Source organism: Engystomops pustulosus, chromosome 6 (genome assembly GCF_040894005.1).
Source record: "Engystomops pustulosus chromosome 6, aEngPut4.maternal, whole genome shotgun sequence".
NCBI classification, from domain to species: Eukaryota; Metazoa; Chordata; class Amphibia; order Anura; family Leptodactylidae; genus Engystomops; species Engystomops pustulosus.
The window spans coordinates 172,784,477-172,806,124 of record NC_092416.1 but is presented as its reverse complement, the minus strand read 5'-3'; the positions used below and the strand labels follow the sequence as shown (position 1 = coordinate 172,806,124).

General features: G+C 45.0%; 5 pseudogenes; all 5 read left to right on the top strand.

Moving 5' to 3' along the window:
- The first annotated feature begins 2,235 nt into the window (after positions 1–2,235).
- Positions 2,236–2,408, top strand: LOC140066276 (U2 spliceosomal RNA; annotated as a pseudogene).
- A 5,804-nt stretch (positions 2,409–8,212) lies between these two features.
- On the top strand, positions 8,213–8,444 carry LOC140066337 (U2 spliceosomal RNA; annotated as a pseudogene).
- Positions 8,445–14,244: 5,800 nt separating this feature from the next.
- LOC140066347 (U2 spliceosomal RNA) lies at positions 14,245–14,472 on the top strand (annotated as a pseudogene).
- Positions 14,473–15,247: 775 nt separating this feature from the next.
- Positions 15,248–15,411, top strand: LOC140066375 (U2 spliceosomal RNA; annotated as a pseudogene).
- A 5,735-nt stretch (positions 15,412–21,146) lies between these two features.
- On the top strand, positions 21,147–21,320 carry LOC140066271 (U2 spliceosomal RNA; annotated as a pseudogene).
- The last annotated feature ends 328 nt before the right edge of the window (positions 21,321–21,648 follow it).

Genomic DNA, 21,648 nt, shown 5'->3' with positions numbered 1-21,648 from the left:
ATCTCACTCCTCAACGTGGACTACAAGATCCTGGCAAAGGTCCTAGCAAACAGACTGAAGGGCGTCATAGGGAAGATCATCCACCCGGACCAGACCTGCGGCATCCCAGGCCGCAGGATTGCAGACAGTCTAGCCCTCATGAGAGACACGGTGCATTACATCAGAAGCCGCCGCATCCGCGCAGCCCTGGTCAGCCTTGATCAGGAGAAGGCCTTCGACCGAGTCTCGCATGAATTCATGGGTAAAGTACTGCGCAAGCTTGGTCTGGGGAAAATGTTTTGTACCTATGTTAACCTGATGTATTCTGACATTTGCAGCACGGTGTTGGTGAACGGCTGGAAGACTAACCCCTTTCCTATCCTTTCAGGGGTTAGACAAGGCTGCCCTCTTTCACCTCTTCTCTTTGTTTGTGTTATAGAGCTGTTCGCAGAATCTATCCGGCAGAGAGGAGAGATCAGAGGGATCACCGCACCGGGACCAGGACACGCCGAGGTCAAGTGCTCACTCTACATGGACGACGTGACCGTCTTCTGCGCAGACCAGCGTTCGGTGACGGAACTCGCCCAGACGTGTGAGCTGTTCGGACAAGCTTCGGGGGCAAAGGTCAACTGCAAGAAGTCGGAGGTCATGCTCTTCGGGGATTGGCACCCTGCTTCTTCTGCACCTCTTCCCTTCACCATCCAGCAAGACTTTATCAAGGTTTTGGGGGTTTGGTTTGGGAAAGACGGAGCAGCCACGAAGTCTTGGCAAGAACGCTTGGCCAAGGTAAACCAACGGATTGGACTGTGGGCCCTCAGACAGCTTACCCTCACGGGGAAAGCATTGGTCCTGCGTAACGAGGTGCTGCCTGTGCTACACTACACGGCACAGGCATGGCCTCCCACGGCCGAAGTCAGCAAGGCCATTACCAGGACCGTGTTTAAGTTTGTTTGGGGTTCAAAGATGGACAGAGTCAAAAGGTCTGTCATGTACAAGGAGCCTCGCAAGGGGGGTAAGGGCATCCCCGACATCCCCACTTTGCTTTGGATTTCTTTTGTGTGTGACATGGTCCGACGAACTCTGCGAACACCAAGGGACTCTGCCGGAAAGTCCATGTCCCGCTTTTTCCTTCTTCCCCTGTGGCGGGGGCTTGGTTGGGACAAGTGGAACAGCTCCTTCCCTTACAACTGGGATCCTCCCTGGTACTATGCCAGGGCGGTGAAATTTGTGAGGGATCAACATCTGGAGGGACTCAAGCCGGATTTGTGGAAGCCTAAAACTATCCACAAAGTCATCAGAGCCAAGGATCTTGTGGAGTGTGTTCCGGGGCTGACCACCAGCACCATGGACACCGTGTGGTCCAACATGTCGTGTGAAAGGCTTAACAACTGGCACAAGGATCTGTCATGGATGGCCATCCAGGGGGGCCTCCCCACCCGGTCATTTATGGCAGCCCGCAACCTGAGCAAAACCCAGTACTGCCCCCGGTGTCCCTTTGCGGAGGAGACATCATTGCACCTGTTCTGGGAATGCCCCTTTGCTCGGGGCCTGTTGAAAGCTCTGGATCACGAACTGCTTCTTTCTGTGCCCAGGAACACCATGACGTGCCACGCTGCACTTTATGGCCTGTTCCAAGGCACCCACACGGTGGGGGCCATCCAGGATGCCTGGCGTCTTATGAACTGCTTCAAAGACGTCTTGTGGTACGCCAGGAGGCGCCTCACCCTCCACAGAGAAACTTTGTCCATCCAGGACTGTCACCGGCTAGTCTTGAGCCAGCTCAGAGACTACGCCTCCCTTGACAGCAGGGTGGACTCAGAAGAAGAGGACTGACAAGCTTCTTCTTCATTTTCTCTTGTGGACTTTGTTTTTCTTGGACTTTATTTAGGGAGTTATGGGACTTTGCCTCTTTCCTCACAGGAGGCGGCATCCAGGAAGAAGAGGACTTACCATCCTCTCCTTCCCCCCTACCTCCCTCATGTGTCTGTGATTTTTCAATAAAGCTTCGGGCCTGTGACAACTTACCCCCTTCCCCTCCTCCCTCCCCCCCTCCCACCCCCTGTTGCAGGTTAGTTGTTTTTATTGAGAAATGTGTGTTTTTTGTTTGCCTGAGCTAGTATGCTAGAGTAGCACTTATTCTGCCATAGTGTTAGGATAGTGCTAGGAGTGTATCTTAATTTATTGTGTGCTTTGTACAAAGCCCATGCTGCGTCATGGCACACACTGTCTGTAAGTTTTACTGTGTATCTGTGAATAAAGGCTCTTTCAATCAAAAATCTGTTCTTATCAGTTTAATATCTGATACGTCCCCTATCTGGGGACCATATATTAAATGGATTTTTGGAACAGGGAGATGGAAAAAGAGCTTGCTCTGTCCACTCCACGCATTGACCTGGTATTGCAGTACCTCCAGGACCGGTGCACCCCTTCTTAACTTGGTGAAAAAGATAGAGAAATAAATAGCAAAACTTTGGAAAAGGGAAAAGAAATGGAGCCGAAGTTTGCAATGTGACGTCGACGACGCTCTTGTGCTTTGTCACCTACTCAGGTGTGTTGTGTGCTGTGTCTTTTGCAGGAGGAACAAAGGCTTCTCACTAATTGATTAATGAGGTGCTAAATGGGCCCGACCCGGAACAAAGGAAAAAAAAAAAAAGGAAAAATAAAAGTGACCTAATCGGCGGCCTAATTAATTGGAGCTAATTGGATCATGATTAGTCTGGAGCCGTCTACTTGAATCGAAGACACCTGCAGGTTGAGATTTGGCTGCTTCCTCCTCCACTGCTAGCAGTCACAGTCTGAGAAGGTGCGAACGACCGAAGGTAAGCTGTAGCTATCAGCGTGTGCTGGAGCGAGCGTGCTTGTCCCCTCACACCGTCCAGCGGCTGTGTCAAGAGAAAGGAAAAGTGATCTCTGAGCCGTCAGGCAGGCAGTCGGTCGGTCAGACTGACTTGACAAATGAGTTGTTGTGGGGAGGGTGTAGCAGCGGGCGGCTGGCAGATGAAGTGCAGACGCCCGCTCGCTCGGCCCCCCTGCTGCTTTGCGGGGGAGGTGCCTGTTGGGGGCGGTCCTATGCAGATTAATCGTCCCCACGCAGAGGACTGTGTGACTTGCAGAGTAGGTTTTTCGCCTCCTGGCGGTGTCTCCTCTCCGTGAGCAGTGCTGAGAGTTCTGAAGGGGGCCCGGTCTGGGCGAGCTATGGTCGGTATCGCTTCTCGGCCTTTTGGCTAAGATCAACTTAGTTTCTGAGTTGTGAGCTGGAAGGCAAGGCACATTCCTGCACGGAGAAGGACAGTACCCTCGGCCTTGGATCTTATACAGATTCCTGCAGCTATTGGGGGGTGTCTATGGATCTGGCTGGAGTGTGACCTTTTGTTCTCTGGAGTTCGGGAGGATTCGTGGACCGGATCAGCGGCTGGAGAAGTGGCGCTTTCTAGACGAGGAGACGGACCGGAGGAATCCTGAACCGGAGAGAGGCGATACCCAAGATTTAAGAAACATCTGTCTTGAGGTTTGGAAAGGTTTATCTTCTTCCTATTTTTTGAAAGAAAAAAGAAGAACAGATTATTTGGAGAAGAATTATGGCTTCCAAATGGTCTGAGGAAACTGATTTTTTTTCCACTAAATATTTTCTGAAGGATACCATCCGTTTTGTTGTGTCGGATGACCAACGTACGAAAAAAACCCTTAAGTATTTACACGATAACATTTTTGACCCGTTGCTGAGACTACAGACAGAAGATTATGTTTGTGTTCAGTCTTTTCAGAAACGGGGTATTTATGATGTAACGCTGAACAGTGTGAGGATCTGCAATAAGGCGTACAGAGCCTATGAAGAGAATAGAGACTCTGATGTATTACGTGGAGTGCAGGCATATCCCTCATATCAGTATGCATCAAGGACTTTGACTGTCCATATGTATAGTCCTTTTCTAGCTGATTTTCATGTTGATAATTATTTATCTAAATTCTGTGAAAAAGTTGTTTTACAGAAAAAAGGAAAGACAGATTTTGGCGTCTGGGATGGAAGAAGGATTTACACCGTGACCTTCAGGAAGGACGCTGAAGGTTCCATCATGATGCCCCCACCTGTGATACATGTTAACAGGGTAAGAGGACATCTTTTTTTTACGGGAATGCCTCAGTATTGCAAGGCGTGTAGAACATATGGCCACAGAACTGAAGAATGTGAGCCATGTGATGATTGTGTGAATGAAACACATCAGAAACGGGATTGTCCAAACAAGTCCGCCACAGCTGACGTGGCAGAAGAAAGTGGTGAGAGGAGTGGGAGTGGCCCATCTGCAGCTAATGTTTCCCAAGAGACACCGGGAGCGGATGGTGGGATAGAAAAAAGAAATGTTAATGAACATGCAAATGGAGTGGTTAGCGAAGAGGTTGCTGGAAATGAGATGTGCGGCCTATCTCACATAGAAGAGATGGTGAGTGATCTCCCTCAGGTAATACAGGAGACACCGGAAGACACATCTGCGTCTCCTGGAATTCCGTGTGGTCAAGAACTAATGGAATTGGAAGTTAAATCTGCGAAACGAGGAAAGTGTGAAGAGAGTGGGAGTGAAAGAGAGGAGGAGGAGCCGGGTAAGAAAAGAATATCTGCTTACCTGGGCGAACTCTCTTCTTCATCTTCCTCAGAATCTGAAGGAAAAGAAAAAGTGAAGAGAAGTGTTAGACAGGACGGTGGGGATGGTCCTAAAAAGAAAGATCAAGGATGATCAAAATTGCCTCCCTGAATGTTCAGGGGTTTAACAAAAGGAATAAGAGAGCAGTATTATATGATTTTTTTGAAAATGAAGATTTTGATTTTATTTTTCTCCAGGAGTGCAATATAGGTAAAAAATTGGATTATTCTTACCTTAAAGAAAATTGGACCGGGAACTTCGCTCTCTCAGGAGGTAACGAGGTGAGGAGTGATGGCGTTGCCTTCCTGTGTAAAAAAGAGTGGGAGATCATGAAGGTGGAAGAGATCTACCCCGGAAGAATTTTATGTGTGACGGTGGTAAGAAACCAAGAAAGAATTAAATGTTTTTGTATATATGCCCATGCTGAGAAAAACAAAAGAATAGAATTGTTGGAGATTTTAAAACTGTTTTTAGTAGGTCCGGACCCGATAATTGTGGGCGGAGATTTTAATTGTCACATAGAAAAAGAGAAGGACAAATCCTCCAGGATCCTGAGAGAGGTAAAGGAGATTTTTCTTTTTAGGGATTGCTGGGAGGAATGTGGCAAAAAAGAAGAATATAAAATGACTTGGAGAAACAACGCTGTGGAATCCAGAATTGATTATTTATTTGTCACGGAGCACTTTAAACAAGAAGAGTTTGCCACCAAGGTGAATGGTTTTTCGGACCATAAATTACTGCAGTGCACTTTATTCCTGGATGGTGAGTCAAAAAAGAAATCTTCCCACTGGAAACTAAATACATCTATTTTAAAAGATCCGGACATATTAAATAGTTTTAAAGAGTTTTTTAAGAAATTGGAAGAAAAGAAAAAAGATTTTATGAATAATTTATTGTGGTGGGAATATGTGAAAAAGAAAAGTAAAAGTTTTTTTATACAGAAAGCAAAAGAAAGAGCTGAAAAGAAAAGAGGAATGTATGAAAAACTTTTTGCAAATTTACAGTGTCTTTATTTATTTAAGAATTCTGGAATCCAAGTTGATGAGGAGATTGAAGAAGTAAAAATAAAAGTCAAAAGAAAACTGGAAGAAAGAGGAAAGGAGATCATCTTCAACGCCAGAGTGGAAGCCTTGGAGGAGGATGAGAAGTGCTCCAACTTCTTTTTTAAAAAAATAGTAAGTAAGAAAGACACAATAGAAGAAATAGATGGTGAAAAATCGTTGGATGGCAGATTAAGAAAAGCGGAGGAGTTTTATTCTAATTTATTTGAAAAAAGAAAGAGTGACCCTTTTATGGAAGAATTTTTTTTAGAAAAAGTTGATGTCCCTTTTAATAAAAGCGAATATGACTTTTTAGCACAAGATGTGGAATACAGCGAAGTGGCGTGTGCAATAAAAAGTTTTAAAAACCTTAAAACACCGGGGAGTGATGGCCTTCCTATTGAATTTTTTAAAATCTTTTGGAATATAATCAATACAGCTTTTATGGATGTTTTACAGGAAATTTTATCTACCAGTGTTTTACCCGAGTCATGGAAGGAAGGTCTCATCGTGCTGCTATACAAAAAAGGTAATAAGAACGAGCTTAAGAACTGGAGACCTATAACGCTTTTAAACACTGATTATAAAATTTTTGCGAAAATCCTGGCTAACAGAATGAAAAGTGTAATTGCCTCTGTCATTAATAGAGATCAAACCTGTGCGGTCCCAGGAAGAAAGATAACGGACTCATTGTTTTTAGTACGAGACATTTTATGGGATTTTAAAGACAGAGAACAGGACTTGGCTGTATTGAGTCTAGATTTTGAAAAGGCCTATGACCGTGTGTCTCATGATTTTTTATTTAAGGTTTTATTGAAGATGGGATGTCCAGGAAAATTTGTCAAATATATTAGAATTTTATACGAAGATGCTTTTAGTAAAATATCTGTTAACGGTTTTTTATCAAAAAAAGTTCTTTTAAAAAGTGGCGTAAAACAAGGATGCCCTTTATCACCAATTTTATTCATATGTGCAATAGAACCGCTGCTGAACGCCATCAGAAAAGACAAAATAATTAAAGGTGTTTTTATTCCAGGAAACAAAAACGTACCAGTAAAATTGGTGGCTTATATGGACGATGTGACCCTGCTCACCCGGGACATGACGGGACTCAACCGGATAGTTCGGGTGGTGCAGTGGTTCCAGGAAGCAGCCGGTTTTAAGCTAAATATGGACAAATCAAACATTTTATTGTGTGGAAAGTTTATTTTAAATGAAGATTGTTGTTTTAAGAAGGTCCAAGAAATAAAGATTTTAGGAATTGTTTTTACAGAAAACTGCGGTAGTATAAAGAATTGGGAATCTCTACTGGAGAGAGTAAGGAAAAAACTCTCCTTCTGGAAACTAAGAAGCCTAAGCATGGATGGAAAAATTTTAATTTTAAAACAAGTGATTTTACCTATGCTTTTATACATTTCAACTGTTTTTATTCCCCCTGACATTGTTTTAAGAAAATTTATAAGAGAATGTTTTTATTTTTTCTGGAAAAGCAAGATGGAGAGATGCAGGCGGGAGGAAGTGTATAAATCTATTTTTAAAGGCGGAAGAGGATTTCCTGATTTTAGAAAGTTCATTTATTGCAAGTTTTTATCGCAGTGTGTAAAGACTATTTTAGGACCTGATTTTAACTTAAGGAATTTTATGTGGTACAATTGTGGCTTTTTTATCAAAAAATACAAGTGGACTAACGCACCTTTATCTACCCCATGGAGATGGGTTCCAGCTGGAAATTATGTGGTTTTAGAAAAAATTATAAGACTGTACAAATTGGAACATGTTGAAGTACAAATTTTAATGGACCACAAGAAAATTTTAAAATTACTGGAAAGCCAAGTGACCCATTCTCCAATAGGAAACCTATCTAACAAAATGGTCGAGACTGTGTGGCAAAATATTAATTTTAAATTTTTAACAAATGCACAAAAGGAAATTTTATGGTGTATTGTACAGGATTGTCTCCCTACAAAAGACTTTCAGCACAGGAGGGGCTTAATAAGAAGCGGCCAATGCCCCAGGGAGTTTTGTGGATCCTGCGAAACCACGTTACATGTCTTTTGGAATTGCGGCTTTGCACAGGGGATATGGCGGAAGGTCAGTACCCTTTTAAAACTTCTAACAAATGTGTCTTTTATGGATTTTTATTTAGTTTTATACGGTTTAAACCTCAAAAATGAAGATTTTAAAGTAGCCTGGATTACAATATCTTGTGCGAAGATGGCGTTGTGGAAGGTGAGAAATATTTTAATCTTCAAAAAAGAAACCATAAGCCAAAATGAGTGTTTTAAACTGTTTTTAAGTTATTTATATCTACACTTCTGGAGAGATAAAATTTGTTATGGAGCAAAAGCTGCTGAGAAAACATGGAAAAGAAGCCAATGGAACAAAATTCAGTAAAGTATATTATTATTTTTATTATTATTATTATTATTATTATTAGTATTATTATTAAAAATAAAGTTAAAAATATATAAATATTACTTACCTTTTTATCAATGATGAAAATCTTAAAATCTCTATAAAGATATTGTTTCATGTTTCCTACGAGACAAAAAAGAGACTATTTTTATTATTTGAGATTGAGAGATGACCTGAGATAAAAAAAAAAAAAAAAAAAAAAAAAAAAAAAAAAAAAAAATCTGTTCTTATCAGTTTAATATCTGATACGTCCCCTATCTGGGGACCATATATTAAATGGATTTTTGGAACAGGGAGATGGAAAAAGAGCTTGCTCTGTCCACTCCACGCATTGACCTGGTATTGCAGTACCTCCAGGACCGGTGCACCCCTTCTTAACTTGGTGAAAAAGATAGAGAAATAAATAGCAAAACTTTGGAAAAGGGAAAAGAAATGGAGCCGAAGTTTGCAATGTGACGTCGACGACGCTCTTGTGCTTTGTCACCTACTCAGGTGTGTTGTGTGCTGTGTCTTTTGCAGGAGGAACAAAGGCTTCTCACTAATTGATTAATGAGGTGCTAAATGGGCCCGACCCGGAACAAAGGAAAAAAAAAAAAAGGAAAAATAAAAGTGACCTAATCGGCGGCCTAATTAATTGGAGCTAATTGGATCATGATTAGTCTGGAGCCGTCTACTTGAATCGAAGACACCTGCAGGTTGAGATTTGGCTGCTTCCTCCTCCACTGCTAGCAGTCACAGTCTGAGAAGGTGCGAACGACCGAAGGTAAGCTGTAGCTATCAGCGTGTGCTGGAGCGAGCGTGCTTGTCCCCTCACACCGTCCAGCGGCTGTGTCAAGAGAAAGGAAAAGTGATCTCTGAGCCGTCAGGCAGGCAGTCGGTCGGTCAGACTGACTTGACAAATGAGTTGTTGTGGGGAGGGTGTAGCAGCGGGCGGCTGGCAGATGAAGTGCAGACGCCCGCTCGCTCGGCCCCCCTGCTGCTTTGCGGGGGAGGTGCCTGTTGGGGGCGGTCCTATGCAGATTAATCGTCCCCACGCAGAGGACTGTGTGACTTGCAGAGTAGGTTTTTCGCCTCCTGGCGGTGTCTCCTCTCCGTGAGCAGTGCTGAGAGTTCTGAAGGGGGCCCGGTCTGGGCGAGCTATGGTCGGTATCGCTTCTCGGCCTTTTGGCGAAGATCAACTTAGTTTCTGAGTTGTGAGCTGGAAGGCAAGGCACATTCCTGCACGGAGAAGGACAGTACCCTCGGCCTTGGATCTTATACAGATTCCTGCAGCTATTGGGGGGTGTCTATGGATCTGGCTGGAGTGTGACCTTTTGTTCTCTGGAGTTCGGGAGGATTCGTGGACCGGATCAGCGGCTGGAGAAGTGGCGCTTTCTAGACGAGGAGACGGACCGGAGGAATCCTGAACCGGAGAGAGGCGATACCCAAGATTTAAGAAACATCTGTCTTGAGGTTTGAAAAGGTTTATCTTCTTCCTATTTTTTGAAAGAAAAAAGAAGAACAGATTATTTGGAGAAGAATTATGGCTTCCAAATGGTCTGAGGAAACTGATTTTTTTTCCACTAAATATTTTCTGAAGGATACCATCCGTTTTGTTGTGTCGGACGACCAACGTACGAAAAAAACCCTTAAGTATTTACACGATAACATTTTTGACCCGTTGCTGAGACTACAGACAGAAGATTATGTTTGTGTTCAGTCTTTTCAGAAACGGGGTATTTATGATGTAACGCTGAACAGTGTGAGGATCTGCAATAAGGCGTACAGAGCCTATGAGGAGAATAGAGACTCTGATGTATTACGTGGAGTGCAGGCATATCCCTCATATCAGTATGCATCAAGGACTTTGACTGTCCATATGTATAGTCCTTTTCTAGCTGATTTTCATGTTGATAATTATTTATCTAAATTCTGTGAAAAAGTTGTCTTACAGAAAAAAGGAAAGACAGATTTTGGCGTCTGGGATGGAAGAAGGATTTACACTGTGACCTTCAGGAAGGACGCTGAAGGTTCCATCATGATGCCCCCACCTGTGATACATGTTAACAGGGTAAGAGGACATCTTTTTTTTACGGGAATGCCTCAGTATTGCAAGGCGTGTAGAACATATGGCCACAGAACTGAAGAATGTGAGCCATGTGATGATTGTGTGAATGAAACACATCAGAAACGGGATTGTCCAAACAAGTCCGCCACAGCTGACGTGGCAGAAGAAAGTGGTGAGAGGAGTGGGAGTGGCCCATCTGCAGCTAATGTTTCCCAAGAGACACCGGGAGCAGATGATGAGATAGAAAAAAGAAATGTTAATGAATATGCAAATGGAGTGGTTAGCGAAGAGGTTGCTGGGAGTGAGATGTGCGGCCTATCTCACATAGAAGAGATGGTGAGTGATCTCCCTCAGGTAATACAGGAGACACCGGAAGACACCTCTGCGTCTCCTGGAATTCCGTGTGGTCAAGAACTAATGGAATTGGAAGTTAAATCTGCGAAGCGAGGAAAGTGTGAAGAGAGTGGGAGTGAAAGAGAGGAGGAGGAGCCGGGTAAGAAAAGAATATCTGCTTACCTGGGCGAACTCTCTTCTTCATCTTCCTCAGAATCTGAAGGAAAAGAAAAAGTGAAGAGAAGTGTTAGACAGGACGGTGGGGATGGTCCTAAAAAGAAAGATCAAGGATGATCAAAATTGCCTCCCTGAATGTTCAGGGGTTTAACAAAAGGAATAAGAGAGCAGTATTATATGATTTTTTTGAAAATGAAGATTTTGATTTTATTTTTCTCCAGGAGTGCAATATAGGTAAAAAATTGGACTATTCTTACCTTAAAGAAAATTGGACCGGGAACTTCGCTCTCTCAGGAGGTAACGAGGTGAGGAGTGATGGCGTTGCCTTCCTGTGTAAAAAAGAGTGGGAGATCATGAAGGTGGAAGAGATCTACCCCGGAAGAATTTTATGTGTGACGGTGGTAAGAAACCAGAAAAGAATTAAATGTTTTTGTATATATGCCCATGCTGAGAAAAACAAAAGAATAGAATTGTTGGAGATTTTAAAACTGTTTTTAGTAGGTCCGGACCCGATAATTGTGGGCGGAGATTTTAATTGTCACATAGAAAAAAAGAAGGACAAATCCTCCAGGATCCTGAGAGAGGTAAAGGAGATTTTTCTTTTTAGGGATTGCTGGGAGGAATGTGGCAGAGAAGAAAAATATAAGATGACTTGGGGAAACAACGCTGTGGAATCCAGAATTGATTATTTATTTGTCACGGAGCACTTTAAACAAGAAGAGTTTGCCACCAAGGTGAATGGGTTTTCGGACCATAAATTACTGCAGTGCACTTTATTCCTGGATGGTGAGTCAAAAAAGAAATCTTCCCACTGGAAACTAAACACATCTATTTTAAAAGATCCGGACATATTAAATAGTTTTAAAGAGTTTTTTAAGAAATTGGAAGAAAAGAAAAAAGATTTTATGAATAATTTATTGTGGTGGGAATATGTGAAAAAGAAAAGTAAAAGTTTTTTTATACAAAAAGCAAAAGAAAGAGCTGAAAAGAAAAGAGGAATGTATGAAAAACTTTTTGCAAATTTACAGTGTCTTTATTTATTTAAGAATTCTGGAATCCAAGTTGATGAGGAGATTGAAGAAGTAAAAATAAAAGTCAAAAGAAAACTGGAAGAGAGAGGAAAGGAGATCATCTTCAACGCCAGAGTGGAAGCCTTGGAGGAGGATGAGAAATGCTCCAACTTCTTTTTCAAAAAAATAGTAAGTAAAAAAGACACAATAGAAGAAATAGATGGTGAAAAATCGTTGGATGGCAGATTAAAAAAAGCGGAGGAGTTTTATTCTAATTTATTTGAAAAAAAGAAGAGTGACCCTTTTATGGAAGAATTTTTTTTAGAAAAAATTGATATCCCTTTTAATAAAAGCGAATATGATTTTTTAGCACAAGATGTGGAATACAGTGAAGTGGCGTGTGCAATAAAAAGTTTTAAAAACCTTAAAACACCGGGGAGTGATGGCCTTCCTATTGAATTTTTTAAAATCTTTTGGAATATAATCAATACAGCTTTTATGGATGTTTTACAGGAAATTTTATCTACCAGTGTTTTACCCGAGTCATGGAAGGAAGGTCTCATCGTGCTGCTATACAAAAAAGGTAATAAGAACGAGCTGAAGAACTGGAGACCTATAACGCTTTTAAACACTGATTATAAAATTTTTGCGAAAATCCTGGCTAACAGAATGAAAAGTGTAATTGCCTCTGTCATTAATAGAGATCAAACCTGTGCGGTCCCAGGAAGAAAGATAACGGACTCATTGTTTTTAGTACGAGACATTTTATGGGATTTTAAAGACAGAGAACAGGACTTGGCTGTATTGAGTCTAGATTTTGAAAAGGCCTACGACCGTGTGTCTCATGATTTTTTATTTAAGGTTTTAACGAAGATGGGATGTCCAGAAAAGTTTGTGAAATATGTTAGAATTTTATATGAAGAAGCTTTTAGTAAAATATCTGTCAACGGTTTTTTATCAAAAAGAGTTTTTTTAAAAAGTGGCGTAAAACAAGGATGCCCTTTATCACCAATTTTATTCATATGTGCAATAGAACCGCTGCTGAACGCCATCAGAAAAGATAAAATAATTAAAGGTGTTTTTATTCCAGGAAACAAGAACATACCAGTAAAATTGGTGGCTTATATGGACGATGTGACCCTGCTCACCCGGGACATGACGGGACTCAACCGGATAGTTCGGGTGGTGCAGTGGTTCCAGGAAGCAGCCGGTTTTAAGCTAAATATGGACAAATCAAACATTTTATTGTGTGGAAAGTTTATTTTAAATGAAGATTGTTGTTTTAAGAAGGTCCAAGAAATAAAGATTTTAGGAATTGTTTTTACAGAAAACTGCGGGAGTATAAAGAATTGGGAATCGCTACTGGAGAGAGTAAGGAAGAAACTCTCCTTCTGGAAACTAAGAAGCCTAAGCATGGATGGGAAAATTTTAATTTTAAAACAAGTGATTTTACCTATGCTTTTATACATTTCAACTGTTTTTATTCCCCCTGACATTGTTTTAAGAAAATTTATAAGAGAATGTTTTTATTTTTTCTGGAAAAGCAAGATGGAGAGATGCAGGCGGGAGGAAGTGTATAAATCTATTTTTAAAGGCGGAAGAGGATTCCCTGATTTTAGAAAGTTCATTTATTGCAAGTTTTTATCGCAGTGTGTAAAGACTATTTTAGGACCTGATTTTAACTTAAGGAATTTTATGTGGTATAATTGTGGCTTTTTTATCAAAAAATACAAGTGGACTAACGCACCTTTATCTACCCCATGGAGATGGGTTCCAGCTGGAAATTATGTGGTTTTAGAAAAAATTATAAGACTGTACAAATTGGAACATGTTGAAGTACAAATTTTAATGGACCACAAAAAAATTTTAAAATTACTGGAAAGCCAAGTGACCCATTCTCCAATAGGAAACCTATCTAACAAAATGGTTGAGACTGTGTGGCAAAATATTAATTTTAAATTTTTAACAAATGCACAAAAGGAAATTTTATGGTGTATTGTACAGGATTGTCTCCCTACAAAAGATTTTCAGCACAGGAGGGGCTTAATAAGAAGTGGCCAGTGCCCCAGGGAGTTTTGTGGATCCTGCGAAACCACGTTACATGTTTTTTGGAATTGCGGCTTTGCACAGGGGATGTGGCGGAAGGTCAGTACCCTTTTAAAACTTCTGACAAATGTTTCTTTTATGGACTTTTATTTAGTTTTATACGGTTTAAACCTCAAAAATGAAGATTTTAAAGTAGCCTGGATAACAATATCTTGTGCGAAGATGGCGTTGTGGAAGGTGAGAAATATTTTAATCTTCAAAAAAGAAAAAATAAGCCAAGATGAGTGTTTTAAACTGTTTTTAAGTTATTTATATTTACACTTCTGGAGAGACAAAATTTGTTATGGAGCCAAAGCTGCTGAGAAGATGTGGAAAAGAAGCCAATGGAACAAAATTCAGTAAAGTATATTATCTTTTTATTATTATTATTATTAGTATTATTATTAAAAATAAAAATATATATATATTATTACTTACCATTTTTATCAATGATGAAAATCTTGAAATCTCTATAAAGATATTGTTTCATGTTTCCTACGAGACAAAAAAAGAGACTATTTTTATTATTTGAGATTGAGAGATGACCTGAGATAAAAATAAAAAAAAAAAAAAAAAAAAAAAAAAAAAAAAAAAAATCTGTTCTTATCAGTTTAATATCTGATACGTCCCCTATCTGGGGACCATATATTAAATGGATTTTTGGAACAGGGAGATGGAAAAAGAGCTTGCTCTGTCCACTCCACGCATTGACCTGGTATTGCAGTACCTCCAGGACCGGTGCACCCCTTCTTAACTTGGTGAAAAAGATAGAGAAATAAATAGCAAAACTTTGGAAAAGGGAAAAGAAATGGAGCCGAAGTTTGCAATGTGACGTCGACGACGCTCTTGTGCTTTGTCACCTACTCAGGTGTGTTGTGTGCTGTGTCTTTTGCAGGAGGAACAAAGGCTTCTCACTAATTGATTAATGAGGTGCTAAATGGGCCCGACCCGGAACAAAGGAAAAAAAAAAAAAGGAAAAATAAAAGTGACCTAATCGGCGGCCTAATTAATTGGAGCTAATTGGATCATGATTAGTCTGGAGCCGTCTACTTGAATCGAAGACACCTGCAGGTTGAGATTTGGCTGCTTCCTCCTCCACTGCTAGCAGTCACAGTCTGAGAAGGTGCGAACGACCGAAGGTAAGCTGTAGCTATCAGCGTGTGCTGGAGCGAGCGTGCTTGTCCCCTCACACCGTCCAGCGGCTGTGTCAAGAGAAAGGAAAAGTGATCTCTGAGCCGTCAGGCAGGCAGTCGGTCGGTCAGACTGACTTGACAAATGAGTTGTTGTGGGGAGGGTGTAGCAGCGGGCGGCTGGCAGATGAAGTGCAGACGCCCGCTCGCTCGGCCCCCCTGCTGCTTTGCGGGGGAGGTGCCTGTTGGGGGCGGTCCTATGCAGATTAATCGTCCCCACGCAGAGGACTGTGTGACTTGCAGAGTAGGTTTTTCGCCTCCTGGCGGTGTCTCCTCTCCGTGAGCAGTGCTGAGAGTTCTGAAGGGGGCCCGGTCTGGGCGAGCTATGGTCGGTATCGCTTCTCGGCCTTTTGGCTAAGATCAAGTGTAGTACCTTTTCAAGAAACTACCTTGGATCTGACAAAGAACTCTGGAAGACTGAAGATCTGAAGAAGGAACCCTGGATTTTTGAAAAGATTTGGAAGAGTTGCTGCTTTTTCTTGCTGCTTCTTGGAAGAACCTTGGATTATCTCTGGGATTACTTTTTCTTCTTCTTTGTTTCTTCTGGAGGAATTTCTGCCGGTGGAACCTTGCTCCTAGCGATCGGCTAGGAACCTCCGGACCAAGCAGGAAAACCTTCATTGCTTTCTCCCCCTGGGGAAAGTTCTGCTGAGGACCCTGCTCAAGGATTTCTGCACCTTTTCTTCTTTAAACCACCAAGCAAGCCGAAGCCATGGCTCCAGCAAGCAAGGAGGCAAGGAAGAAGAAGCAGAAGACCCCCAAGGAAGCCCCAAGACTGGAGGAGGAAGCCCAAAAGGCTGAAACCCCAAGACTGGAGGCCAAAGACCCAGGACCCGAGGTACAGACCCCAGGACCTGCAGCTGTCCCCAACCCCGAAGCCCCCACCACTTCTCGGATTCAGAAGCCGCCCAGGAAGACCCAGGAGCCCCCAAAGCTCCCTCCCTACATGAGGGATACGGTGGCCCTGAAGCTGAAGGAGGTGGACGGAAGGGTGCCGGACATGTCCAAGGACGTCTTCTGCAAGAAGATGCTGCTGGACCAGGGGATCCTGAGCCACGAGATCTTTGGGATCCAAGCCATGGTTGCCGGGATCTTTTATGTGACCTTCATCTCCATGTCGGTCTGTAAGAGGTACTGGGAAGCAGTGAAAGCAGCGACGCCGGATTCCCCGTTCTCCAAATTCTTATGCAGCTGCCTGCTACAGAGGGAGGAGAGGAGGATCATCGTGTCAATGTGGAACCTGCGAACCCCCGGCAAGGACATCGAGACATTCCTCCAAAGGTACTGCACGGTGGTGAAGGGCCCCGAAAAGGTCCTGAACTGCTACAACCTTTGGATGGGCAAGTGGGCTGCGACAGTCCTGCTGCAGAAGGATTCTGCATCAGAAGACGGTTTCAAACACCTGCCCCAAGCATTCATGTTGGGCAACTCCCACGGCCTCATCTATTATCCGGATATGCCGCAAACCTGCAGGAAGTGTGGCAAGACGGGTCATCAGATGAAGGCCTGCAAGGAGGAAGCCTGCAAGAATTGCAGGGTTACAGGCCACGAAACCAAAGATTGTCCCAGAAAGTCTACTTGCAACCTTTGCGGCCTGACTGGACACGTCTACAAAACCTGTCCACAAAGGAGGAAAACATGGGCGGAGGTGGCTGCCTCGGCTCCGGGAAAGGGCTTTGAAGCTCGCTCCCCTGCTGAGACAACAAAGAAGCCCAAGGCAAAGGTGTCGGGTGACCAACCGGCAGAACAAAAGAAGGCGTCAAAGAAGGTGACTCAGACGTCCAGGAATGTGGCCAAGCCCGCCGAGGTGTCAAAACTGAAGACGGGTAAGACAAAGAAGGTGACACCTTCCCCCCCTCCCTCCCAGGCCAACTCCAAACCCTCCCTTCCCCCCACTGAGACCACCATCACCCCCCTAGTCGGGGTCTCAGCAGTTCAGCCACCGGCCCATAAGGCAACCCCCCAGGAATCAGCAGCACTAACCCAAACCCCTCCCCCCGCTGCTGATCCCCTATCCTACACGGTGGAGAACTTCCCCAACCTCTCCTCCCAAGCCCTTGTCTCTTCTTCTGTCCCCACAGATCCAGACACTGAGACCGAGACAAAGACAAAGAAGAAACGGAAGAGGAAGCAGGCGGAGAGCCCAGTAGCAGAGACCACCAGGAAAATAGTACTGGTGGAGAACGAACAGCCCTCCACTTCCGCTATAGACCTGGTTCTGCATGCAGAAATTGATAAAATGCTGGACTACTACCCTGAGAGCCCCAGCTACCACGACCTGCCAGCACCCCTCAATCCGTTGATAGACGAGATGCTGGATACTGCAGAAGGATCCCCGATCCTCCAGCAGGAAGAGCCACCTGATGGGATAGGTAACTAGGGCTGTATCGTCCCAACCTAACCACCCTCTTTTTTCTTTTTCCATGATGGCGAATCTAACCATTTTCTCCATTAATGTTAGAAGCATTAGAGATAAGTTTCGTTGTTCGACTGTACTAACCTTTCTTGCCTCCCAACCAGGTGATGTTTTTATGTTGCAGGAATGTGCTCTCCCCTCCTCTAGGTCCTACCAACATCTGGCCAGGCAGTGGAGTCACGGCCCGTCCTACTGGTCCGGGGGGGGCGACTGTAAGTCTGCAGGCACCGCCATCCTCCTCAGGGGAAGCGCTTTCACGCTTGATTCCGTCCAGGAGCTAGTCTGCGGCCGACTTCTGGTCGTAGATGGCTCCTGGGCGGGTGAGCCCGTGCGGCTAATCAGCGTGTACGCATCCCCTGACAAGGGTGAGCGTCTGGAACTTTTCCAGAACCTCAGACCGCAGCTCGCCACCACCCGGGCCGTAGTGATGGCCGGAGACTTCAACTGCCCCATAGAGGAAGATGGGCGCAGCTCCGGCACCTCGAGCAAGCTTGATGTCACGTCCAAACTGCTCATAGAGATGGTAACTGAAGCATCCTTAAAGGACGCGGTGGGTTCCATGGGGTGCGGCTCCGTGAATTACACGTGGAGCCGCCCCGATGGCTCACTGCGTTCCCGGATAGACTTCGTGTTCACCTCTAGAGCGATCAAGCCGTGTGGGTACTCTATGGTCCCCTGCTTCTTCTCTGACCACAGGGCCGTCCGGGTTCGGGGCGCCCTGGGCCATGGTTTTCCAACTGGCCCAGGGTCCTGGAAACTGAACTGTGCCTTGCTGGAACAGGAGGGAGTGCAGGAGGAGCTTAGAGATGTCTACATGGTTTTGAGGAATGACAAATGTTTGTTTGCTACTGTCAGTGAATGGTGGGAGTATGCTAAAGTTGAATTGCGTAGTTTCTTTCAGGACAAAGGCAGGCGGCAGGCGGCCAAAGTGAAAAGGGACTTCAGGGAGCTCCAGCGTCAGCTGAGATCACTGCAGGACCTCCACCACTGCGGCTGGGACGTCAGAGAGGAGCTGGAGGACACCAAGAAGCGTCTGAAAAGTCACTTTGAGGAGGAATCCAAGCGAATCATCTTTCGTGCTAAAATGGACAACCTGGAGAAGGGTGAGAAGTGTAACTCTTTCTTTTTCAGGAAAGTCCACGCCGGCCACACGCCCCTGACTGAGCTGCGCGACGAAGCCGGAAACATGCAGCGGGGCAAAAAGGCAGTGATGGGAGTCGTCGCCGACTTCTACAGCAGCCTCTACGCCCCGAAAACCACAGACACGGAAGCCGCCGAGAGGTTCCTAGCAGGTATCACTAACCCCCTTGATCCTGCAGGTGCCACGGCAATGGATGCCCCTTTGACGGTGGACGAGCTGCTCTCTGCCGCTAAATCCTTTAGACCCGGCAGGACTCCGGGCAGTGACGGTCTCCCGGCGGAGCTCTATGTAGCGCTGGGGGACCTCATCTGCCCGGACTTGCTGGAGCTCTTTGGGGAGATGGTGGTGGAGGGCAGTATGCCGCCGTCATTGAGGCAAGGAATGATCACGATCCTGTACAAGCGGAAGGGAGAGAGGTGTGACCTGAAGAATTGGCGTCCCATCTCGCTCCTCAACGTGGACTACAAGATCCTGGCAAAGGTCCTAGCAAACAGACTGAAGGGCGTCATAGGGAAGATCATCCACCCGGACCAGACCTGCGGCATCCCAGGCCGCAGGATTGCAGACAGTCTAGCCCTCATGAGAGACACGGTGCATTACATCAGAAGCCGCCGCATCCGCGCAGCCCTGGTCAGCCTTGATCAGGAGAAGGCCTTCGACCGAGTCTCGCATGAATTCATGGGTAAAGTACTGCGCAAGCTTGGTCTGGGGAAAATGTTTTGTACCTATGTTAACCTGATGTATTCTGACATTTGCAGCACGGTGTTGGTGAACGGCTGGAAGACTAACCCCTTTCCTATCCTTTCAGGGGTTAGACAAGGCTGCCCTCTTTCACCTCTTCTCTTTGTTTGTGTTATAGAGCTGTTCGCAGAATCTATCCGGCAGAGAGGAGAGATCAGAGGGATCACCGCACCGGGACCAGGACACGCCGAGGTCAAGTGCTCACTCTACATGGACGACGTGACCGTCTTCTGCGCAGACCAGCGTTCGGTGACGGAACTCGCCCAGACGTGTGAGCAGTTCGGACAAGCTTCGGGGGCAAAGGTCAACTGCAAGAAGTCGGAGGTCATGCTCTTCGGGGATTGGCATCCTGCTTCTTCTGCACCTCTTCCCTTCACCATCCAGCAAGACTTTATCAAGGTTTTGGGGGTTTGGTTTGGGAAAGACGGAGCAGCCACGAAGTCTTGGCAAGAACGCTTGGCCAAGGTAAACCAACGGATTGGACTGTGGGCCCTCAGACAGCTTACCCTCACGGGGAAAGCATTGGTCCTGCGTAACGAGGTGCTACCTGTGCTACACTATACGGCACAGGCATGGCCTCCCACGGCCGAAGTCAGCAAGGCCATTACCAGGACCGTGTTTAAGTTTGTTTGGGGTTCAAAGATGGACAGAGTCAAAAGGTCTGTCATGTACAAGGAGCCTCGCAAGGGGGGTAAGGGCATCCCCGACATCTCCACTTTGCTTTGGATTTCTTTTGTGTGTGACATGGTCCGACGAACTCTGCGAACACCAAGGGACTCTGCCGGAAAGTCCATGTCCCGCTTTTTCCTTCTTCCCCTGTGGCGGGGGCTTGGTTGGGACAAGTGGAACAGCTCCTTCCCTTACAACTGGGATCCTCCCTGGTACTATGCCAGGGCGGTGAAATTTGTGAGGGATCAACATCTGGAGGGACTCAAGCCGGATTTGTGGAAGCCTAAAACTATCCACAAAGTCATCAGAGCCAAGGATCTTGTGGAGTGTGTTCCGGGGCTGACCACCAGCACCATGGACACCGTGTGGTCCAACATGTCGTGTGAAAGGCTTAACAACTGGCACAAGGATCTGTCATGGATGGCCATCCAGGGGGGCCTCCCCACCCGGTCATTTATGGCAGCCCGCAACCTGAGCAAAACCCAGTACTGCCCCCGGTGTCCCTTTGCGGAGGAGACATCATTGCACCTGTTCTGGGAATGCCCCTTTGCTCGGGGCCTGTTGAAAGCTCTGGATCACGAACTGCTTCTTTCTGTGCCCAGGAACACCATGACGTGCCACGCTGCACTTTATGGCCTGTTCCAAGGCACCCACACGGTGGGGGCCATCCAGGATGCCTGGCGTCTTATGAACTGCTTCAAAGACGTCTTGTGGTACGCCAGGAGGCGCCTCACCCTCCACAGAGAAACTTTGTCCATCCAGGACTGTCACCGGCTAGTCTTGAGCCAGCTCAGAGACTACGCCTCCCTTGACAGCAGGGTGGACTCAGAGGAAGAGGACTGACAAGCTTCTTCTTCATTTTCTCTTGTGGACTTTGTTTTTCTTGGACTTTATTTAGGGAGTTATGGGACTTTGCCTCTTTCCCCACAGAAGGAGGCATCCAGGAAGAAGAAGATTTACCATCCTCTCCTTCCCCCCTACCTCCCTCATGTGTCTGTGATTTTTCAATAAAGCCTCGGGCCTGTGACAACTTACCCCCTTCCCCTCCTCCCTCCCCCCCTCCCACCCCCTGTTGCAGGTTAGTTGTTTTTATTGAGAAATGTGTGTTTTTTGTTTGCCTGAGCTAGTATGCTAGAGTAGCACTTATTCTGCCATAGTGTTAGGATAGTGCTAGGAGTGTATCTTAATTTATTGTGTGCTTTGTACAAAGCCCATGCTGCGTCATGGCACACACTGTCTGTAAGTTTTACTGTGTATCTGTGAATAAAGGCTCTTTCAATCAAAAAATCTGTTCTTATCAGTTTAATATCTGATACGTCCCCTATCTGGGGACCATATATTAAATGGATTTTTGGAACAGGGAGATGGAAAAAGAGCTTGCTCTGTCCACTCCACGCATTGACCTGGTATTGCAGTACCTCCAGGACCGGTGCACCCCTTCTTAACTTGGTGAAAAAGATAGAGAAATAAATAGCAAAACTTTGGAAAAGGGAAAAGAAATGGAGCCGAAGTTTGCAATGTGACGTCGACGACGCTCTTGTGCTTTGTCACCTACTCAGGTGTGTTGTGTGCTGTGTCTTTTGCAGGAGGAACAAAGGCTTCTCACTAATTGATTAATGAGGTGCTAAATGGGCCCGACCCGGAACAAAGGAAAAAAAAAAAAAGGAAAAATAAAAGTGACCTAATCGGCGGCCTAATTAATTGGAGCTAATTGGATCATGATTAGTCTGGAGCCGTCTACTTGAATCGAAGACACCTGCAGGTTGAG